Genomic DNA, 21,369 nt, shown 5'->3' with positions numbered 1-21,369 from the left:
TAAGGACGTTTCACAATAAAAGACAAAAAAAAGAGAAACATTTCAGTCTTAAATCAATAATTAAATGCCAGAAGAACCAAAACTATTTAACACTTGACAATATCGAGAGCTAATCATGCATTTAAAAAAGTTAAACATCTTTAAAGACAAGGTCAAACTTTCTCTGGCATGTTCATTGAGTATCGATCATCCCAGTACAGCTAGGTCCTATCCTTCTATGTTCTTGAATGGAAAAGCTTCAAGGGAAGATACTATTGGAATAACACATGAAGAATAAGAAAAGTTCCTGAATTCTGCATTTAGCTATGTCCGTGCAATTGCTGGAAACTACTGTCCGACTTACTCAGAAATAATGGAGTGCATTGAAATTTTTACCTATATTGCTAACCCAAGGCTTGGGCCAATTGATTTAAATAGGGGAAAATACAAAGCATATTTCACAGCCTGTACACTTCAAGCTCTTGTCACAGGAGGGTCACATTCAAAAGACAAGCAAATATTAGGCACACATCCCAGAGATAATTGAATTTTCTGGTACAGAATCACAGCACGAAGATTCAGGCTGCAGTGTTCATGAAAGAATTAATTGCCAGTTACCTCATCAACCGAAAAGCCCATTGACAAAGACACAACATCTGGAATCCGGTCCCCAGGCAAAGGTCCTGCATCTTGGAAACGAACAGACTGCGAAGCCCTCAATACACTGAACCGGTCACCAAGGATGCCTTTAAAAAAAAGAGCAGAGATTGTTAGATTTGTGATTTCTTCCATTAATGGCTTTCTCCGTGGGGTTCCATGATAAGCACATCAAGTACATTTGACTTATTAAGAGAGATGGTGGCATCATAGTAATGTAATTCGACTCGAAATACAGATCGTGGTTAACATTTTGGGAACATGGGCTGAAGTCCCATCATAGCAACTTTTGGAATTTGAATTCAATTTGGAAAGCAGTTTTCAGTGATAGTGGCCATGCCAATTATCATCGGTTATTGGAAAGCACGTCTGATTCAATATTCTTTAAGGAGGAAAACTTGTCACTCATCACAGGCGACCTACATTTGACTCCTGATCCACAGCAACATGGCTGTCTCCTAAATGCCTTTTGAATGGTCTAGCAAGCCACTCAGTCCAAGGACAATTTGGGATGTGTAACAAATGATGGTCATGTCAGTGACATTGACATGCAAGTAGTGGTGGTTTAAATTTTATGCAGAATTGCATTAATATTCTGCAATGCAAATAATTCTATATTACGATGTTAAATCTTAACCAAAGCAAAAGGGATGTCATGTAGGAAAACTGGAAAGCCATACCTTAAGACACTTGACCACTTGGAAAGGTCATGAAGTACTTAGCTTAAAACCACAAAAAGATTATCAATGGGCACATGAATCATAAGTGACCTTCTGATAAAAAACTATTATTTTTTGGTTTGAAAGACTGAGATGGGAACAAAAATAACAATCGAGAATACCTCTGAAGTTCCCAAATCAGTGTTTGAAAACTATAGAAGTAATCTAACAAGAGTATTTTGTCAAGATATATGGCTACAAAGTGAACAGTACCAAAATATGGTGGGATTAGACACCATAACTCCATCAGGCATGGGAAAAATTATCCAAATGGACTCGTGTTTCCTATAATGCAAGTAATTAGCATATCTATGCTTCTCCACCTAGACCACCACTGAGCAAATTCCAATACTGATCAGAAGATTCCAGTTCTAATTCTTACTATGAAAGGAGTTTTGATCTCAATCTGAATAGAAACCAAAGCATTATATCACTCCCTTGAGCTAAAGATGACAAAGAGCAAGCCAAATCTTGTTTGCTGCTTTTGCACTGATGTGTGTGTGGACGACAAGTCAGGTTCAAACCAGTCTTGGATATCACAACTTCAGTTTATCTTTTAACCTTGGACATGTGGGAAAAAAACACTTTACAATGCATCAAAAAGCACTTCAAATCAGAACACTGGTACAAATTAACATCTTTTAAGTGGTAAGTTGGGAGTTTTAAAATAAACATCAATGATTATATTACCAAAGTTGAACATTTAGAGGACTTCCAACTTTCAGCAACTCAGACACTTGTTTTTTCTAAAACCTTATCATTTGAAAAGTGATTCAAGTTTCAACTGACATCATTAGGTAAAATAATAAGGTAGTCATGGAAAAGAACAAGGCAAAACCAGCACATGCCAGTAAACAAGTAACAGAAATCCTGCAATGAAATACTGATTCCAAGCTTGACACTCCCCATGAAGGGAAAGGAACAGCAGCCAAAGCTGAAGTCGCAAAAACAAACATACAGAAGTTCAAGGAAAATAGAAAAAAAAGACTTAAATAGATAATTATCATAATGAAGTAGATGACCAGGCTGAATCCAAAAATATAGACAAAACCGAAACAGAGGCAAAGATTGTATGAGAATAGACAGGTAAGAAAAAAAAAACTTTTAGAAATACTGAAAAGTGAAGTCAAAAGGAAGTTTAAGTGGAAACCAGAAAAGGAGACAGTCATACATGTGAAAAATGGAACAAACTGATCAAGTTACAGATAGAAAGACAGCCCCTGTCTTCTCTAGAAACGGGATACTGTCAAATGAAAAAGTGAAGGAGGCAGAAGAGAAATGTGGTAAGGTAAAAATAGGAAAGACTGGCCATACTTCAAGTAGAAAGTCATCTAGTACAGATGGGATAGAAATGAACTAGGAGAAAGTGAGGACTGCAGATGCTGGAGATCAGAGTCAAAGAGTGTGGTGCTGGAAAAGCACAGCCGGTCAGACAACATCTGAGGAGCAGGAGAATCGATGTTTTGGGAGTCTGGAGAGAATTCCCTCCATGACTCCCTTTTGTCAGATCCACACCCCCCTGCAGCCCTCACCCCACTCCCAGCATCTTCCCCTGCCAACGCACAAAGTACAAAACCTGTGCCCACACCCCCCTCACCTCCGTACAAGGCCCAAAGGATTCTTCTACATCCGATAGATTTACCTGTACCTCCACTAATGTCATCTACTGCATCTGTAGCACCCGATGTAGAGACCACCACACCAGGGAGACAGGACACCAACTTGCAGATCTTTTCAGAGAACATCTCTGGAACACCTGCACCAACCAACCCCACCGCTCAGTGGTGGAACACCTCAACTTCCCCCTCCTCCACCAAGGTCCTGCAGGTCCTGGGCCTCCTCCATTACCAAACTCTCACCACCTGACATTTGGAGGAAGAATGCCTTCTCTTCTGCCTTGGGACCCTTTAACCACATGGGATTAATGAGAATTTCACCAATTCCCTCCTTCCCCCTCCCCCAACCTTATCCCAGTCCTAAACCTCCAACTCAGCACCACCCTCAACCTGTCCATCGTCTTTCCCATCTATCCGCACACTCCTTTCTGACCTACCACATTCCCAGCTACCTTCCCCCCAGCCCCACCACCTTCCCATTTATCTCAGCACAACCTGCCCCACGAACTTCATTCTGATAAAAGGCTTATGCCCAAAACGTCGATTCTCCTGTTCTTCAGATGCTGTCTGACCAGATGGGATAGATCCTACATTGTTGAAGCAAGCAAGTATGAAAATAGCAAAGGCAATCTTTAAATCCTCCTTGGGTATGGGAGAGCAGCCACGGAGTATGAACAGGCACTTTCAAAAACTTCAGGTTAATAAATATGTTCAAAGTTTGTGAGAAGATTTGTAGCTTGGGTGCTCGTTGCTGTGATTCTGTTCGCTGAGCTGGAAGTTTTTGTTGTAAACGTTTCGTCCCGTCTAGGTGACATCCTCAGTGCTTGGGAGCCTCCTGTGAAGCGCATCTGGGGTGTTTCCTCCGGCATTTATAGTGGCCTGTCCCTGCCGCTTCCGGTTGTCAACTATAAATGCCGGAGGAAACAGCACAGAAGCGCTTCACAGGAGGCTCCCAAGCACTGAGGGTGTCACCTAGACAGGGGATGAAACGTTTGCAACAAAAACTTCCAGCTTAATAAATATGTATTTGGCAAATCATTTTTTAAACAAACATGGAGGAGTTAGTTCATGAAGCAGAGGGGGTGGATGAGGGTAGTGTGGCTGATGCTGCATGCAACCTTGAAAAGGCATAGATATAATCGATTTAAATTGATACTTAATCATGGAGAGTTCTATGATCTGGAATGAATTGCCTCAAATTGTGATGGAATCAGATTTCAAAATAATTTCCAAAAAGGTTCAGTGTAAATTTCTTGAAAAAGGGAGAGGTTTGCGGGGATATGGGGAAAAATAATTAGTTAGGTAGCAGAGTCAATGATCTCCGCCTGTCTTATTAGAATTTGACATTATACTTATGTATGTGCAAGTACCTATCACTTTCATTTTTTGTTGCAGAGCAAGTTATTTTTAAATTATTTCAAAACTGAGATCCTGAAGTAAAACAGCCTTTTACAGAGTCAGATGTACAGCATGGAAACAGACCCTTCATTCCAACTCGCCCATGCTGACCAGACATCCTAAATTAAACTAGTCCCATTTGCTAGCACTTGGCCCATATCCCTCTAAACCCTTCCTCTTCATGTACTCATCCAGATGCCTTTTAAAATGTAATTGTACCGACCCCCACCACTTCCCCGGCAGCTCATTCCGTACACGCACCACTCTCTGCATGAAAGTGTTGTCCCTTAGATCCCTTTTAATCTTTCCCCTCTTACCTTAACCTATGCCGTGTAATTCTGGACTCCCCCATCCAAGGGAAGAGACCTTTGCTATTTACCTTATTCATGCCCCTCATTATTTTATAAATCTCTATAAAGATCATCTCTCAGCCTCAAATAATTTTGCAAAAGGTAGTTGAATGACTAAGTTAATACTAAAGCAGACATTCCTTTTTAGCTAATGCTCCCAGTAATGTGGTTCCAATTCCCATTAAAGTGTTTTTGTTTCAGATTTAGAGCATCGGCAATTCTTTTGGCTTTTATCAACCATTGGTAATAGTTTGGCATAAAACAGGTATAAATTAATTGTACTTCACAAACAAAATACTTGGCTAAATATTTTCAGCACAAACGGACAATTCAGGACATAGGTTATTTTCTTTTTAAGAAATAAAATCACATTGCATGACACCACTGGGGAGGATTACAGCTCACGTCACAGTAATTGTGGCAGAGTTCACAGATCTAATGGTTTCACCTTTATGAGGAAAAGAGGGGATGGAAACAAGAGATGTTTCCAGGTGCAGGTGGCATAGTGGTAATGCAACTGGACTCAATCCAGAACTGCCAGTAATATTCTGAGCATATGGGTTTGAGTGTTACCACACAAGATGGTTAAATTTCAAATAAAGGGCTCAGGGTGAAGTGGTGTCCTTACCACTGAGCCGAGAGGTTGAGAGTCACACACTACCTACTTCAAAAGTGTGCCATATCTGAACAGGTTGATCAAATCAAAATCTAAAAGAATGATATATGTGGAATGGACACAGTAAATTTTGTAAAATATTATTTGCACAACTGGATTTGCCCCCAAACTGAAATCATCTAGAAGAGCCTGATGAGAGACAAGTTTCAGTGGTCTCAATGGTTATAGTACGGAAACAGACTTCAGTCAAACCAGTCTGCACTGATCATGTTTCCAAACTAAATTAGTCCAACCTGCCTGCATTTGGCCCACATCCATCCAAACCGTTTCTATTCATGTATTATCCAAATGTCTTTTAAACTTAACTGTATTTGCATCCAGCACATTCTGGCAGCTCATTCCACACATGAACCAGTAAAAAACATTGCCCCTCAAGTCCTTTTTAAAAACCTTTCTCCTCAACTTGAAAATATGCCTTAGTTTTGAGCTCCCCCATCCTACAGAAAACAACTTTGAGTGGCATAGATAAAGGTGAATGGCTCCTCAGTAAAAGGCTCACCCCTCAACCTCCTACATTCCAGTGAAAAATGTCCCAACCTTTCCAGTCTATTTTTATATTTGAAACCCTCCATTACTAATATCCTCAAATATTTTCTGAAGTCTCTCCAGTTTAATACTATCTTGCTATAACAGGGTGACCTGAACTACACACAGTACTCTCGAAGAGACCTCACTAATGTCCTATACAACCTCAACATGACACCCCAACTCTTACATCCAAAGATCTGAGCAGTGAAAGCTGCATGCTAAATGCCTCCTTAACTAAAGTGTCTACCTTGTGACATGTTTCCAAGAGTTATGTGTCTGAACCCCTCAATCTCTGTTTTACAGCACTGCACAAGGCTCTACTATTAGGTATACAATTTCTGTTCTTATTGCATGACCAAAATATAATACATTTATCCAAATTGAACTCCATCTACTACTACTTAGCCCATTGATGCAACTGATCAAGATCTCTAACTTTAGATAACTTTACTGTCCACTTCACCAATTTTGGTATCTGCAAACTTACTAACCATACATAACCTTACCACGTTTCTCTTCTATCTCCTTCACTTTTTCACAACATTCTCCCTATCAGAGGGAGAGCAGAACTGTATATAATATTTCAAATTACCAATGTCCTGTATTGCCGTAACATGACCTCCCAACTCCTATACTCAGACCAATAAAGGCAAGCATATCAAACACCTTCCTCACTAACCTATCTACCCGCAATTCCACTTTAATTACAAACCTGCACTCCAAAGCCTCTGTTGGGCAACACTCCGCAGGACTTCTTCATTAAGTGTACAAGTCCTGCCCTGATTTGCCCTACCAAAATGTAGCACCGAACAGTTATTTAAATTAAACTTCATAAGTCAAAAACAAAAACAGTCTTGTGCTACACCACGGGTATGATGTTGCAAGTGTGAAAGCATCACAAGTGGTGCAGTTAGTAGCATTGCCCAGCTCTGAATTAGAAGGTTCTTCAATCCTACACTTGGCCTGAAATAAGGCCAAAGAGGACCCTCCACCACAGTACTGAGGGAGTGCTGCACTGTTACTGGTTCAGATGAGACATTAAGCCAAGGCTGTTTCTAGACTCAAGTAATGCCATGGGGCATTTTAAAGAGCAGAGGAGTTATCCCCCCCCAATATCCTGGCCAATATTTATCCCTTGATCAGCACCACAGATTATCCAGCAAATATCATTTGCAGTTTATAGACAAAAGAAAGGATGAACTGAGATTGTTGGAAGTCTGAAACAGAAGCAAACTGCTGGAAAACCTCCGGTCTGGCAGCATCTGTGGAGAGAAATCAGACTTAATGTTTAAGGTCCAGTGACCCTTCTTCAAAACAGTTATGACTTTAGGCCCTTCATGGGACATGAAAGATGCTTTCTTACTTTCTCCTAGAAAGTAAGGAAGCTAATAAATCTAGAATTTGCAATTTTGAATCCTGTAGATTTAGTCTTGAATACTCCCAAATCCCTCATTGTAAAATACAAAATTGAAGAATAAACTATTAGTGCAAAAATCAATACAGGCCTTTTGTTGTCTCTCAACTTACTTTGCCTCAAAATTGAAGCCATGTTGCCTTGAGGGGTTTCTGGGTTAGCCAGTTACTTGGTCCAAGAATCATGCTGCTATTAACAAACAAACTGACATCCAGTGTGACTGCCCAGATAGAGCTAAAAATATCACACCATTCAAAAGTAAACAATAGCTCGAGTATTGTCTAATATTCAATATCCAAATCACCAAAGGTTTACCTGCTCCCTTACAAGAAATTACTTTGAGGGCTCTTGTGGTGAATGGTACTGTCCCTACTTCTAAGCCAGGAGGCCTGAGTTCATGTCTGATCTACTCCAGAGGTGTACATTAACATCCTTCCTGAACAGGTTGATTACAAGAATTATCTACAAGAAACTACTTTGTAACAAATAAAGCTAGCTATTGAGAATACCAACTTCACTTTTAAGTCAACTATATTTTATAAGTACAATATTTTATAAGTACCTACTTTCAAACATGACTCTTAATAGTGCATAATTTTACTAATTGTTCAAGAGATCATGTAGTGGCACTATTTAACCTGTTAAACAAACGGGTTTACATTTATTCCAATAAACCATGATAGAGTAAACTAGAAATGTGTATATCACAAAACATATTATTCTTAAATAATAGATTGGTATGCTTCAAAAAGAAAAAGGCTTGTAATGATAATTCAGGAATACTTGTGGTTTTCTTTGATGTCCCACAATTTTTGTATTTCAATTTTCTCCATTGAAGCTTCCTTAGATTTGCCCCAAATAGCTTAGATTGCACCATAAATAGTCTGCTTGTATTTGTTGCCTGCAACTAGATTCCAAAGTAGGGATAGGTCATGCCTTTGTGTTCTTCCATTAAAAACCAGGTTTACTTTCTGGAATGCAAAACTATAGAATCTTAAAATATTTGTTCTACCCTCAAAATATTTAAGTATAGTAGATTGCAATACAAATGTTAAAACCTACAGCTTGTCTTTGTCACTAGCACAAACAAAATTTAAATGCATAAAATAATCATCAAACTGCAGGTATTATAAATTTAGATAATGAAATCAATTATTTATCTATTTTATCTAAACTATCCAAGATTGTTTCTTAAAAACATTTGAATTACCTTACTACTCGTTACTGAAGTTTTGCAAACCATTCAGTAATATTTAATATTTTGAATCTACATTTCACTGTATTACGAAAGCAAAGGAGTCACCTTGATGGGTATGTGCTAACAAAATGGATGATAACCATAATATTCAAACATCTCCAAGCAAGAAAGCACAGGTTTAAACCAGTGACAGTTATGAAGAAAGTTTAAATTACAGAAGCAATATGAAGCTTCATATTTCCATGAAGTCCCAAGACAATTAATTCCTTTAAAATGCAATCAAGTTATTGTCAGAAAACTGCAACCAAATTGGGATGCGACAGTTCTGGTAAAGTTACATTTATCACCCATCCTTATGATTTTAGTAGTAAGCTGCTGTGAATGTTGCAGTCATTGTGTTGATGTTTCTACAATGGCACTAGCCAGGAGTTAAAAATTTTGATTAAATTATGAACTTCATTTTAATACACCTAAAGGATGGTATATAACTTGGAATTGAAGCTATAATCTTGCAACTCAACAACTTTCTATTAAGTCACAACACAGGGAGGTGCTGTCAAAATAAGCTAATTTGCTGCTGTACATCTATGTTAACATGGCTCCTAAGAATCAAGGGGCAGGTCACATGATACAAAGCCTTTATTTTCTTATAACCATATCATCATGGCTGCCTCATTTAAAATTGGTTAATGGCAACTTCTGTCAGGTTTATGGAGTATTTGATAGCGATGATATCATTGTAAGAAAGAATGTGTTTCCACCTTCTTTTATTGAAAAAGATTACTTAACAAGGGGTGTCTATCAATGCAAGCATTGAGATTGTTCAAGTACTGTTGTAGACTGACATGTGAAACTAATCTGATGATTCAAAGAAGAATTATTGTAGGGGTACAGAATGGTCTTCAAATAAAACCATGAGATCTAAAACTTGGACATAAAACTCTACTTAACGTTTCTCCCAATATGGAACCACATTGCCTCAATGTTTCAAACTGAATCTACTAGTTAAGTCAAGCTAAAACTTGAGAAAATAAACAAAATTTTAAGTCAGAATGCCTCTAAGCTCTGGTTTAATATATTGGATCAGAAGGAACTGAAAATCACATGACACCTTCATCTCCTTTTGAGTCAGCGTATTTTCAATCGAAACTAAGGCGCATTAACTGCGTACGAACCCCCAAAATCAAATTAACCCTCAACAGACTCAATAGTGCATTAGAGTTTTTAGTCTAAAAAACCTTCCCTTGGATCATCGGACTGCCACAATTAAAAGTGGCACTTAACCCCCGATTGAAAACTAGTTGTTTGCAATCAGAAGACATCACCATATAAAATGAGGGATTTCATGAGACAGGTGGACCAACAAAAGTCTTACCAGTTGTCAGGACTGTGCCGATGAGGAACAGCTGGGAGAAACCAGCACTGCCACTCAGTTTCCCCGCTCCAGGCGCCATTTTGCCGCCGCACTGCTTTCTGGACACAGCAGACAAGAGGAGGGGAGGAGCCAGGCGTGCTCCTTGCCGGACACATGATGTAGGGCACGTGATCAACTTCGATTGACAGAAAATGGACCAATAGGAGGCTACGCAGGTCGCAAGAAAAATGGGGCGGTCACCCGCTTCAACCGATTGACACCGGAATGACCAATCAGAGCTGGAGTCCTGAGGAACGAACCACCGGTTTAGCCAATCAGTAGAGCGCCCGATCTTCTCCTCCCACCCCGCATCCCTAATCAAGTTGGTCTGTAAAGTGCTGATGTGAAGGGTGGCGAGCAAGCGATGTAATAATTCAATCACCACAGAATGAATGAATAAATAAATGTGTATGATACAGCGCGGAATAAATTAAAATAATTAATCTAGAGGAGAATCCCCAAGCCGCCCAATCTGGGGCATTTCACTAATTTTCACTCATTCAAGAGCTTGGTGCTGACTGATATTCAGGCTCGCCTGGTTCAATCCAGCGAAACTTCCCGGACCGAGACGAACCCGAACCGAACGGTGGCCGAGCCCGAGCCCGAGCCCGAGCCCGAGCCCGAGCGGAGGAACCAACAGGGACAGCCCAGCCGAGACAAGCTGGCAGGCAGCAGCAGCCGCCGTCCTACCCGACTCGCGAGAATATACCTGCTCGTTTTCACTGCGTGGCTTTTTTTTTCCTCTGCTTGTTCTCTTCTTTTTTTCTTCTTCACATCAGACACAACTTTAAAAAGTAAAACAAAAAGGGAGAGAGAGGATTGGAAAATCGATTTAGCAGGACCCGTGGCGAAGCTAGGGCAAAGGTGGAATCCTCAGTGACCCGAACCCCCAACCGGGACTGCATGAGGGAAAGTGGTGACATAAGGGAGGCAAAGGCACGGAAACCTCGGCGCATTTCAAAAGACTGGTGTAAATTGTTTAATGGTTTGTTTTTAATTTCAAGAAACTACTGTATTAAAAAAATACTGACAACGAGGAAGCTGGAACCTGTTTTCTTCCCCCTTACTAACGCGCCAGTGAGAAAAGGAAGATTTGCATTGAACCTCCAGTGTGTTTAGACAGAAAATCAAAAGGAAGCAGTTGAAGTTGTTGGAAGATTTGTTGGGAGAAACGGCGTCTCTTCATTAGTGCTTGGCATGAAATAACACTACAAAACATCTCATCCGACCTCGATTTTATCTCTCCGGAGTAGTGAGCAGCCTCCTCCTCTTCTTTCTCCTCCTCTTCCTCATCATGCTGCTGCCGCCTCTGCCGTGAGGGCTCGATCAGCTTTTTCGATACGTTTTCCCCTGTGGGATTTTGTACCCTCTTGTGAGTTTTTAAAGAGAATGAAACAAAAAGGCCTTCCGATCGCGTAAGGACAGCTCCTGAACGTGGATTAGAGACTGTTCTGTAAGGACACATGGCGAAAACCAAAGAGAAACGCGTTTGGAAGGAAATGTATGGCGATTTTCGTTCAGTACCCGCAGAACACATCGGCCGCAAGGACGATCGCGACAAGCCCAACGCCAAGTGAGTTTGAGCTTCGGTTTTCCTCTTCCAGCGCATATACGAATCATCTGTTTTCAGTGATTGAATCAACGGATGCAATCACAGAAACCAATGTTGTGAAATGCAAATGTTGCACATGCATACCAAGTTAAAGGCAGCACCGTTTTGTTAACTCAAATAAACACCACAGTGTAATATTTTGCACGAACTTTTGTTGATTGTTAATTGCATTTTGTCAAAATCTTCAATATCATCTTTTCCAGGTTAGAGGACCCGGAAAATGACAGAGGAAAACTCGAGAGTTTGAAAGTTGTCGATTCGCACTGTTTGGGAAGTGGGAAGAAGGTGGGTCCTGCTTCTAAATGTTTAACCATTTCACTCCGAAAGCACGTAGTAGGCCATCATGGGGAGATGTTGATAAGACATCCAAAGGTGAACTGTGGGCTAGATTGAAGATGGGTTGGAAAGGAAATTCCACCAGCATAGTAATTGCGATCACAATTACAGCCCGTTTACCTGCTCTCAATTGAGTATATTTTCTGTGAACGTCTACCTCCTGGTCCATTTCAACCTGCAGTGCTGAACCTCTGTAATGTGGCAGGTTAAATACAGATTTGTTTTTTTTTGCCCTCATTTTATTTTTGAGTGGCTTTTTTTTAAAGCTTCGCGTTAAGAAAAAAGTTCTGGAGTAGGCAAATTAATTCTTAAAATCTCAAGATAATTTTAGATATCATTTTACAACCAGATGGATCATGAGAGTATTTGGAGCATTTTTTTCTTTAATAAACAAATTTCAGGTCGAAAAACTTCCTAAGATCAAGGGGCGGGAGAAATGAAGGCTGAGCTGAATAAGAGATTAGATTGACCGAAGACATTAGTGAATGACATTAAAAGAGGAAAGGCAGAGAGGTTTTAGTGAGGAAATTCTAGAACATGGAGATTTGGCAGTTGAAAGCACTGCTGCTGGTGATGAGTTGAGGTGGGTGCATAACAGACAAGAATTTTGGATGGTGGGGTTCAAGCTGCAGAAGATTATGTGTTTATGGAGGCTTCAGACACAAAGCGAGAATAAGCATTGTAAGGCCTTATGGGAATCAGGACCCAATGTAGCTCAGCAAGAATAGAGTGGACACTCACAATTTGGATGGAGAGATGGTGATCAAGGTTACCAAATGGGAGGATAGTCATCAGAAAGTGGTTGGTGAAATTATCACATGAACATTTCATTGGCAACTTGACAGGGAAAGGGTGAAGACGGGAGGTGACCTTTTATGAAGAACATAATGTGGGATTAGTATCTCAGCTGGAGGTCAAAGTGGGCATAAAGCTGAGAGTAACATGACACCTTTTGAGTTGGTAATTGTTAAGAGAGCTGGAGTTTCTGGAGGAGATTCAGGATAATGGCATTGATCATATTGTTGAGTTGAAGAAATTGTAATAACTAAAGTCAATTGTTGGACAAACCATCTGACTTTGTACATGCAGTGAAGGAATCATGGAGAGTTAAAGAAGGAGCTCTAAGCCAAGGATTGATTTTTAAGGGAATCTTAAATGAGTGGGAAAGTAAGCCATTGAGAAAGGAGATGGGCAGTTGAGAGTTATAAAATAAACATTGTCAAAACTGTGGAGAATTTAAGAAATACAGGAATATGTTATGTAACACAGTCGGTCTCACTGAATGGTTTCTGACTTGGTTAGTTAGTGTTGTTGTGGTACAGTAAATGGAGGGATTTCAAGAGTTGGTTAAAAGACACACTGGCCTGGATCATAGATGCTAAAATCTTTAGAGAGGGAAGATGGAATGGAAATTTTCAACAGAAAGCTCAACGGTGGAGCTTTTAAAGATTGATGATAGAAAGAGAACGACACAAAACTCACAATATTTGGGAGCTATTTATAAGGTAAATTATTGCTGGGGGTAAGAAATGAAGTGACTGTTCAACTGTGGGAATTAGGGTCAGGAGGCAGCAGGTGCATGACGGTGATACTAGGGAAACATTACAGGGTTGGGGGCTCTTGTTGTCCAGTAATAGTGTCCCTGCTCTAAGCCAGGAGACCTGGGAGGAAGTCCTATGTTCTTCACAGATGTTTAATTGCATCTCTGAAAAGATTGATTTAAAACAAAAAATCACAGTATTTAGGGCTGTAAGGATATTTAGCTTGTGGGCAAGGAGAAGCAGCAGTATGAATTGCCAAACGTTGTTTCCTATCTTTGGCAAATAAATGCTTGAGTTATTTACAATTTTGTTTAACAGCTGTGTGGGGTTGGGGGTGGTGGGTAAGGGGGATTCAGGTTCTAAGGAAACAATTTTTTTTTGAAAAAGGAATGCCAATTAGCTCTCTTGGATAATCCTTCAATGTTGGGTGAAATTAGGATCCTACAAAAATTGCTGTGGTGCAGTTAGGCACAGCAATGGATTACTAAACTATCATGAACCAGAAATACTTGTCTGTATCTATTCAGGCTTGATGAACTGAAGTTGGGGCTACACTAGGTGATTGATCAGAATGGGAAATCATAAAGGTTTCCTGGAATGAGGATATCAAGGGTGGGCATTGCTATCAGGTTGAATGGCGGCACCAAAGGCCAGATGGTTTGAAAATTGACAAAAACAGTTGAAGTGACTAAGACTAGGTGGAAGGAAGAGTATAACAGTTACTGAAGGGAATTGTGTATTCTTATATTTAAGAGTTTATAACCTGCATAATTGTGTTAATACTTATTATTGGTCAATGTGAAAGTTAGATACCAGATAAATTATAGATTTACATTTTCAAAGGAATCAATTTTAAACAAATTCACAATCATTCTTGTGCAGAACATCTTAGTACTATGGATATTTTACTTTTGTTTTCTAACTTATTGAACCTTTCTAAAGCAAACTAAAACACAAATATATCTGCTCCATATTTGACAGAATTCAATTCTCAAAAATGTAAAAATTCAGATTTGTCAGTGCTATGTTAAATATGCCGTAGAAATGAGACCTTGAATGCTAGGATCATTTAGTTTAATACTCCTGTATTTGAAGTAATCTGTTTACTCAGCATACATGCCAGTGAACTGAAAGGTATTCCATTTTGTGTTTTGGTGCTGGTGTGCTACAAATCATTCAGGAAGTTTGAGTTACGGTTGTTATCCTTTCTCTTGCTTGTATATTGTGGTGTGGAGCTCTGGGTTGCAATGGTAGAGGCCAAAGGCCAGGTGGTTGGAACTTCAGCAACTTCCTTTCTATCACATGATTATCAGGAATCTCTCCCACTCTTACTGCTGTGCTGGAGGAATGTTTATGTTGATAATCAGCTTGTTTAGTTGTGTTATGTATGCATCTTCCTTGGTCAGCATCCCATCCCTGGATTGGAACTTGAGTTTGGAATTTCTATCTCAGGAGCTGAGATGCTACCCATTGCATTACAATACCTTATTTTTGTTGAAAAGAAGGGACAAATTTTTAATTTTAACTATTTTATCTCCCTCAAACTTAAATTCTGTCCATTGATATTATTGATTTTTCTGTTTGATGTCACCGCTTGTAGATTTTAAAAGAATTATTGAGCTTTAAGGTAGAAAAATATTGGAAGCTTTTTTTATTTCCTTTTGATAAGGGCACACAGGAAGTGTTGTCAGTGGAGCTTGTACCTTTGTACTTATACTGTTGTATCAGAATGTGTCCTAACTGTATTATAAAACTTGGTACGTCTTTTTCACAGTGTGTGAAACCAGCTGAACTCTTTGCCTTTTCTTGTCTACATAAAATGTCACATTTTTATGAGACCTATCAAATCTACATTGGTATAAGTTTGACAGCAGGGCAAATGGATAACATTTGAATAATGCTTCCCTGATCACACAGTGATTTGTAAATTTAAATTAATATGCAGAAGTTTTTTTATTGGCTAGTGAAGTGTTTAATGTTCGAAATGATTATTTGAAACACTTAATTATTTTCAAATATATTAAAACTCAGTTGCATCTTCATGATATGGGTATAATCTTTCTCTCCATTTTTACTAATTTTTTACTTTGGGCTACCTGTCTTCTAAAGATCTACAATACATTTTTAAAAAGGCTCATTTTCAAGGGCAATTATAGATGAATTTCCATATCTATGAAATACAAAAGAACTGTCTCTTTGCCAGGTCCCATGGCTGTGGGTATTGGTCATTCTCCATTGCTTTTACTGTGGACCCCATAAGGGAGCAGGCTATTCTGGACTTAGTGCTATGTAATGAGCCAGACTTGATAAATTAATGCTGGAGGGCTAGTGATGGGAGATAAGGAAATAGCAGAAGAACTTAATAAGTACTTTGCATCAGTCTTCACAGTGGAAGACATGAGTAATATCCCAACAATTAAAGAGAGTTAGGGGCAGAGTTGAGTATGGTAGTCATTACAAAAGAGAAAGTGCTAGAAAAGCTAATAAGTCTAAAAATTGATAAGTTTCCTGACCCAATGGGCTACATCCTAGCATTCTGAGGGAGGTGGCTGAGGAAATAGTTGGAGGTGTTGGTTGTGATCTTTCAAAAGTCACTGGAGTCACAAAGTCCCAGATGATTGAAAAATCGCTGTTGTAACCTCCTTGTTCAAGAAAGGATCAAGACAAAAGATGGAAAATTATAGGCCGATTACCCTAACTCGGTTGTTGGTAAAATTCCAGAATCCAACATTAAGGATGAGATTTCTAAGTTCTTGGAAGTGCAGGGTTGGATTAGAACAAGTCAGCGTGGATTTAGTAAGGGGAGAAACCTATTAGAATTCTTTGAAGAGGTAACAAGTAGGTTAGACTAGGGAAACCCGATGGATGTTATCTATCCAGACTTCCAAAAGGCACTTGATAAGGTGTCTCACAGGAGGCTACTGAGTAAGGTGAGGGCCCATGGTGTTCAAGGTGAGCTACTGGCATGGATTAGGGATTGGCTGTCTGACAGAGGGCAGAGAGTTGGGATAAAAGGTTCTTTTTCGGAATGGCAACTGGTGACAAGTGGTGTCCCGCAGGGTTCAGTGTTTGGGGCTGCAGCTGTTATGTTAATATATTAATGATCTTGATGAAGGGACTGGGAGCATTCTGGTGAGGTTTGCCAATGATATGAAATTAGGTGGACAGGCAGGTAGTTCTGAGGAGGAGAGAAGGCTGCAGAAAGATTTAGACAGTTTAGGAGAGTGGTCCAGGAAACGGCTGATGAAATTCAACATTAGCAAATGTGAGGTCTTGCACTTTGGAAAAAAGAACACAGGCATGGACTATTTTCTAAATGATGAGAAAATTCATAAAACCGAAGTACAAAGGGATCTGGGAGTGCTAGTCCAGGATTCTCTAAAGGTTAACTTGCAGGTTGAGTCCGTGATTAAGAAAGCGAATGTAATGTTGCCATTTATCTCAAGAAGGTTGGAATATAAAAACAGCAATGTGCTTCTGAGACTTTATAAAGCTCTATTTAGGCCACATTTAGAATACTGTGTCCAATTTTGGGCCCCATACCTCAGGAAGGACATATTGGCACTGAACATGTCCAGCGGAGATTTACATGGATGATCCCTGGAATAGTAGGCCTAACATACGATGAATAGCTGAGGATCCTGGGATTGTATTCATTACAGTTTAGAAGATTGAGGAGAGATCTGATATAAAATTATGAGATAATGCTTGGCTTAGAAAGGGTGGATGCTGGGAAGTTGTTTCCGTTAGGCAGGGAGACTAGGACCCATGGTTCAGCCTTAGAATTAGAGGGGGTCAATCTAGGACGGAAATGAGGAGACATTTCTTCAGCCAGAGAGTGGTGGGCCTGTGAAATTAATTGCCATGGAGCGCAGTGGAGGCTGGGACGTTAAATTTCTTCAAGGCAAAGATTGATAAATTCTTGATTTCACAAGGAATTGAGGGCTGCAGGGAGAGTGCGGGTAAATGGAGTTGAAATGCCCATCAGCTATGATTAAATGGCGGAGTGGATTCGATAGGCTGAATGGCCTTCCTTCCACTCCTCTGTCTTATGGTCTTATAATCCTCCATGTGCAATCCTTTAGAACGTGTTTTGGCAAGATAGTTGATTGTGATGAAAAACACGTCAAATGTGATCTTGCTACATTCCAACAAATATAAGCAAATACTATGATTGTGGACACTGAGGAATGATTGAGATGTGAGAACACATAAATTCCCCTTCTTATGAAGTGAACTCTCAAAACGTGACGTGAAGCAGCAGGTATATGTCCTCACTATTAATAGGACAAAATGAATTTCATGGATATAATGCTTTTCATGATCATCCAACATTTCAAATCACTTTACAGCAATGAAGTACTTTTTGAAGTGTAGTTATTAGAATCATATCATAGAATCCCTACAATGCGAAAAGATGCTATTCTGCCCATTAATTTTGAAGACTGTCCCACCCAGATCCAGTTCCTCACTTTGTCCCCATAATCCCACATTTACCAGGGCTAATCGCCCCAATTTAGCATGTCCAATCCACTTGCATACCTTTGAACTGTGGGAGGAAACCAGAGCACCCAATGCAGCCCAAGCAGACACAGGGAGAACATGCAAACTCCACATAGACAGTCACACAAAGTTTGAATCGAATCTGGATCCAAGGTGCTGTGAGGCAATAGCACTAGCCACTGAGCCACTGGTACAATAGAGTCAGTGGATTTATTAGAGAGCTCAGTTTTTACTTTAAGGAATAAAAAATGTAGACTAAAGATATAGTGCAGCTAATGCAGAAAAGTATTGGACTACTTTATGGAGATGATCCTAAATCTTACAGCAAATGTTAATCTTTTCCTGTGATTATACAATAAAATTGGTATCAATGTGAAGTGGAAATCATTTTGAGTAATGCATAAGATGCACTTGTGTTGTTTCTCCCGAATTATAAAATATTTGGAAAACTATGAATAGCTGCTGAATTTAGTGTCACTTTCAAAATCCAATTCATTGAAAGGAAATTGAAACATAGAAATTATTTGAACATAATAACTATCAAATGTTCAGAGAAATGTAATGTCATTTGTTAGTTAAGTTTAAAATTAGAATTTTGAAAAAAATGGACAGTTTTCCTAATAGATCAGCATACTTATTCAACTGGTAGCTGAGCTAGACAGACCTGCATTGTCACAGGTGAAACTGCTGAATTAGCTGATCTCAGCCAGAGTAGCGGTAGGTAGGGTATTGAAATGGCCTTTACTACCTTTTGATTTAAGCAGAGAATGTAGGTGGGTTTTTAGATTTCTAACTTTAATTATTAACAAAGATTAAGGGACATGTGTCCAGTCACAACTAGAAGCCAGTAATTCCTGTTGGAAGTTCATGTGTTCACACTTCTGAGGAGAAGATTTGGCTTGACTATGATGTCCCCACTGATAGCTTGTCAAAATTCTTTGTCAAGACTTAAATAATGGTGAATTCGATTTAGTATCAATGACAAACAGTACTCCAAGAATAATTCCTATTTCACTGAGATGGGAGGTGAGGGAAAAGAACATAAACTCAAGAAAAACATATACAGGTATAGGGAAGGGTAAGCTTATTCCATGTATAAGAAGTTTCTTGGATCAATCTTATTCAGGTGATTCTTGTTTTGTACTGCTCTATACTGCTTTTGTTAATTTTTCAAAGTGCTCACGCAATTGATTGATATTAAATATCTCCAGTTCAAGAAGCAACAGTGTCCTGCAGTGTGCTTGGAAATGTCTCCATACAGATTGTAAATGACCAGTGTTTCCTTGCACTAAATACAAATCTCATGTTACAGGTGGCAGGCCCATAGCTGCATGTTGCTAAAAGTGGGTCAGTTGTTTTTGTTTTACTCTGGTCGTAATTGACTTCTTTGTGGTAGTGTGTATTTTTCTTTTTTTAAAATATCGACTGGATTTAGGTCTAGAAATTACTGTTCCATATTGTAGTTATTCACTCAACTACAATGGGAAGAATGATGGCTTATTTACAACAGAGCAACTTCTACGTCACTAATGTGTTTTATTCCGTAGTCTGCAATAGTGATGTGTAACGTTGTTGTATATAATTACCTATGATAGTAATCGAGATTCTGGAAAAGTATCCAAATACAGAAAAAAAAATCTCCTCGGAACAATAAATATTTAAAATTTAGCCTTATTTGGTAAAATGTAATTAGTATTCACAAAGGGTTAACATTCAGTTTCTTCGGTAGGAAAGCCATATATCAGATGAAACACGCAGTGCTTTCAGTCTACTACAGAAATATGTGTTGTCAGAATGATTGCCATTTCTGATACAGATTGTGTTGTTTAAAATGTTCATTCAACAGTCGCAGTAAACTTTGCACACAATTTTCCACACGGAAAAGGTATGTAGGAACTGCAGCATGCGACAGCAAAGCGTTGAGTGTGAAAAACGAACCTGTTTGCAAGAAAGAAAGGCATAGCTTTTTAGTACATATTATGTGTTTGATATCGAGGAAGTTGCATTTCATGTTTGCCAGATAATGTAGTATCAATGGGCGACACACTGGTGGCTGCAGGAGTAGGGAAATTAGCATTTTAATCTTGTGTGATTGCTTTAGCTCCCACTTTCCATTTGCACCATCATTTATATGGATGTCCTTGCCAAACTGAAATATCTAGTCCGGTCACCACCAACAAATGTTTGCACTTTATAGATACCATAACACTTCGAAGTTATTGGTCAACTTACTGCTGAATAAAGCCTTTTCTCTTTCGAGAATTAAAAAACAACACTGCTGAACAGAGCGAGTTGTGCACATGGTCAAATTGCTGATTACATGACTATTTTCTGACCACACAGTAATGTGTTCGAGCCATCCATTTGCCCCAGATTCTAACTATGAACGTTTAGTAGGCAATCGCGAAAGGATTGCTTTCGGCACATTTATTGATCCTCCCGCGGATGCGTCTAAAAATATCGGTGTCACTTTTGTTATATTAGTAATACGGCCAGGCTTCTGCAACATCAATGTAACGAGGTCAAATACATACTGTTGTGCACTGTACGTTCGATAACACCTGAACTGATGAGTCATATTCTGATAAATCATCTTTTGCTTATATAAATTCTCAAAATTGAAGTAACGGCCACGTTTTTATGAATAATATGAAACTCGCTACTAACAAATGGTTAATATTGCTTGGGCTTTACATTGTGTTTTACCATCTTTGCTCGCAGTCATGTGAGTCTCACACAGGAAGGTCACACACGAAGCACCAGGGAGCTTTAGACCCCTTCTGAGCCGTGCGCTTGTATTAAAGACGTTAAATCTGTACAAAAACGCTTTAGGAACAAAGCAGTATTATCTACACTACAGAGTATTAGTTTACACTTTTAAAAATAGAAAATGTGACCACCAGTGAGTGGTTGGGACTGACCTAGAGCTGTCTGGGATTTCTGAAAGAGATGGTCGTATGGTTTATGTCGGTGGAGCTTTTTGAAAGTATTGTGCGAGTGGACCTTGCAGGGTGTGCATTGCGCTGCTGCAGACTTGCTCGGGTATTTTATGTATCTTTTGGTAAATTGAAAACTTTCTACAGTTAATAAATAATTACACCTCCGTACGGGTGATGGCATCAGACGGGGTTCTGAATTTAACTTTACGGCATTTTGACTTTGACTCAGACAGAATGCCCGGACGATATTTAGAAAGAGGCGTTTTGTTGGTCTGTCACAGAGATGAAAAGCAGAAACGTTCTGGTCGACTTTAGACCTGTTCAATACACCATGGATGTGCCGAGAGGTGGTGAATTATTGTACTAAATTAATAGCTTAACTGGATGAAAAAATATGACTCAATGTCTTATTGCAATATTGCTTTTCATTGGCCATGTGATCTGTAAATAATTTATTTACCTAATTGTGGTAAAAACATCTCGAAGCGG

General features: G+C 39.3%; 1 long non-coding RNA gene across 1 annotated transcript; it reads left to right on the top strand.

The window, feature by feature from the left end:
• The first annotated feature begins 10,169 nt into the window (after positions 1-10,169).
• On the top strand, positions 10,170-11,846 carry LOC122547147. The gene is made up of 2 exons (XR_006310902.1): positions 10,170-11,522; positions 11,765-11,846. It is a non-coding gene; the product is annotated as an uncharacterized LOC122547147 (long non-coding RNA).
• Positions 11,847-21,369: the final 9,523 nt, after the last annotated feature.

Source organism: Chiloscyllium plagiosum, unplaced genomic scaffold, assembly GCF_004010195.1.
Source record: "Chiloscyllium plagiosum isolate BGI_BamShark_2017 unplaced genomic scaffold, ASM401019v2 scaf_11388, whole genome shotgun sequence".
In the NCBI taxonomy this organism is placed as follows: Eukaryota; Metazoa; Chordata; class Chondrichthyes; order Orectolobiformes; family Hemiscylliidae; genus Chiloscyllium; species Chiloscyllium plagiosum.
The sequence above is the reverse complement of the archived record's forward strand: the minus strand, read 5'-3'. Positions and strand labels throughout refer to the sequence as shown.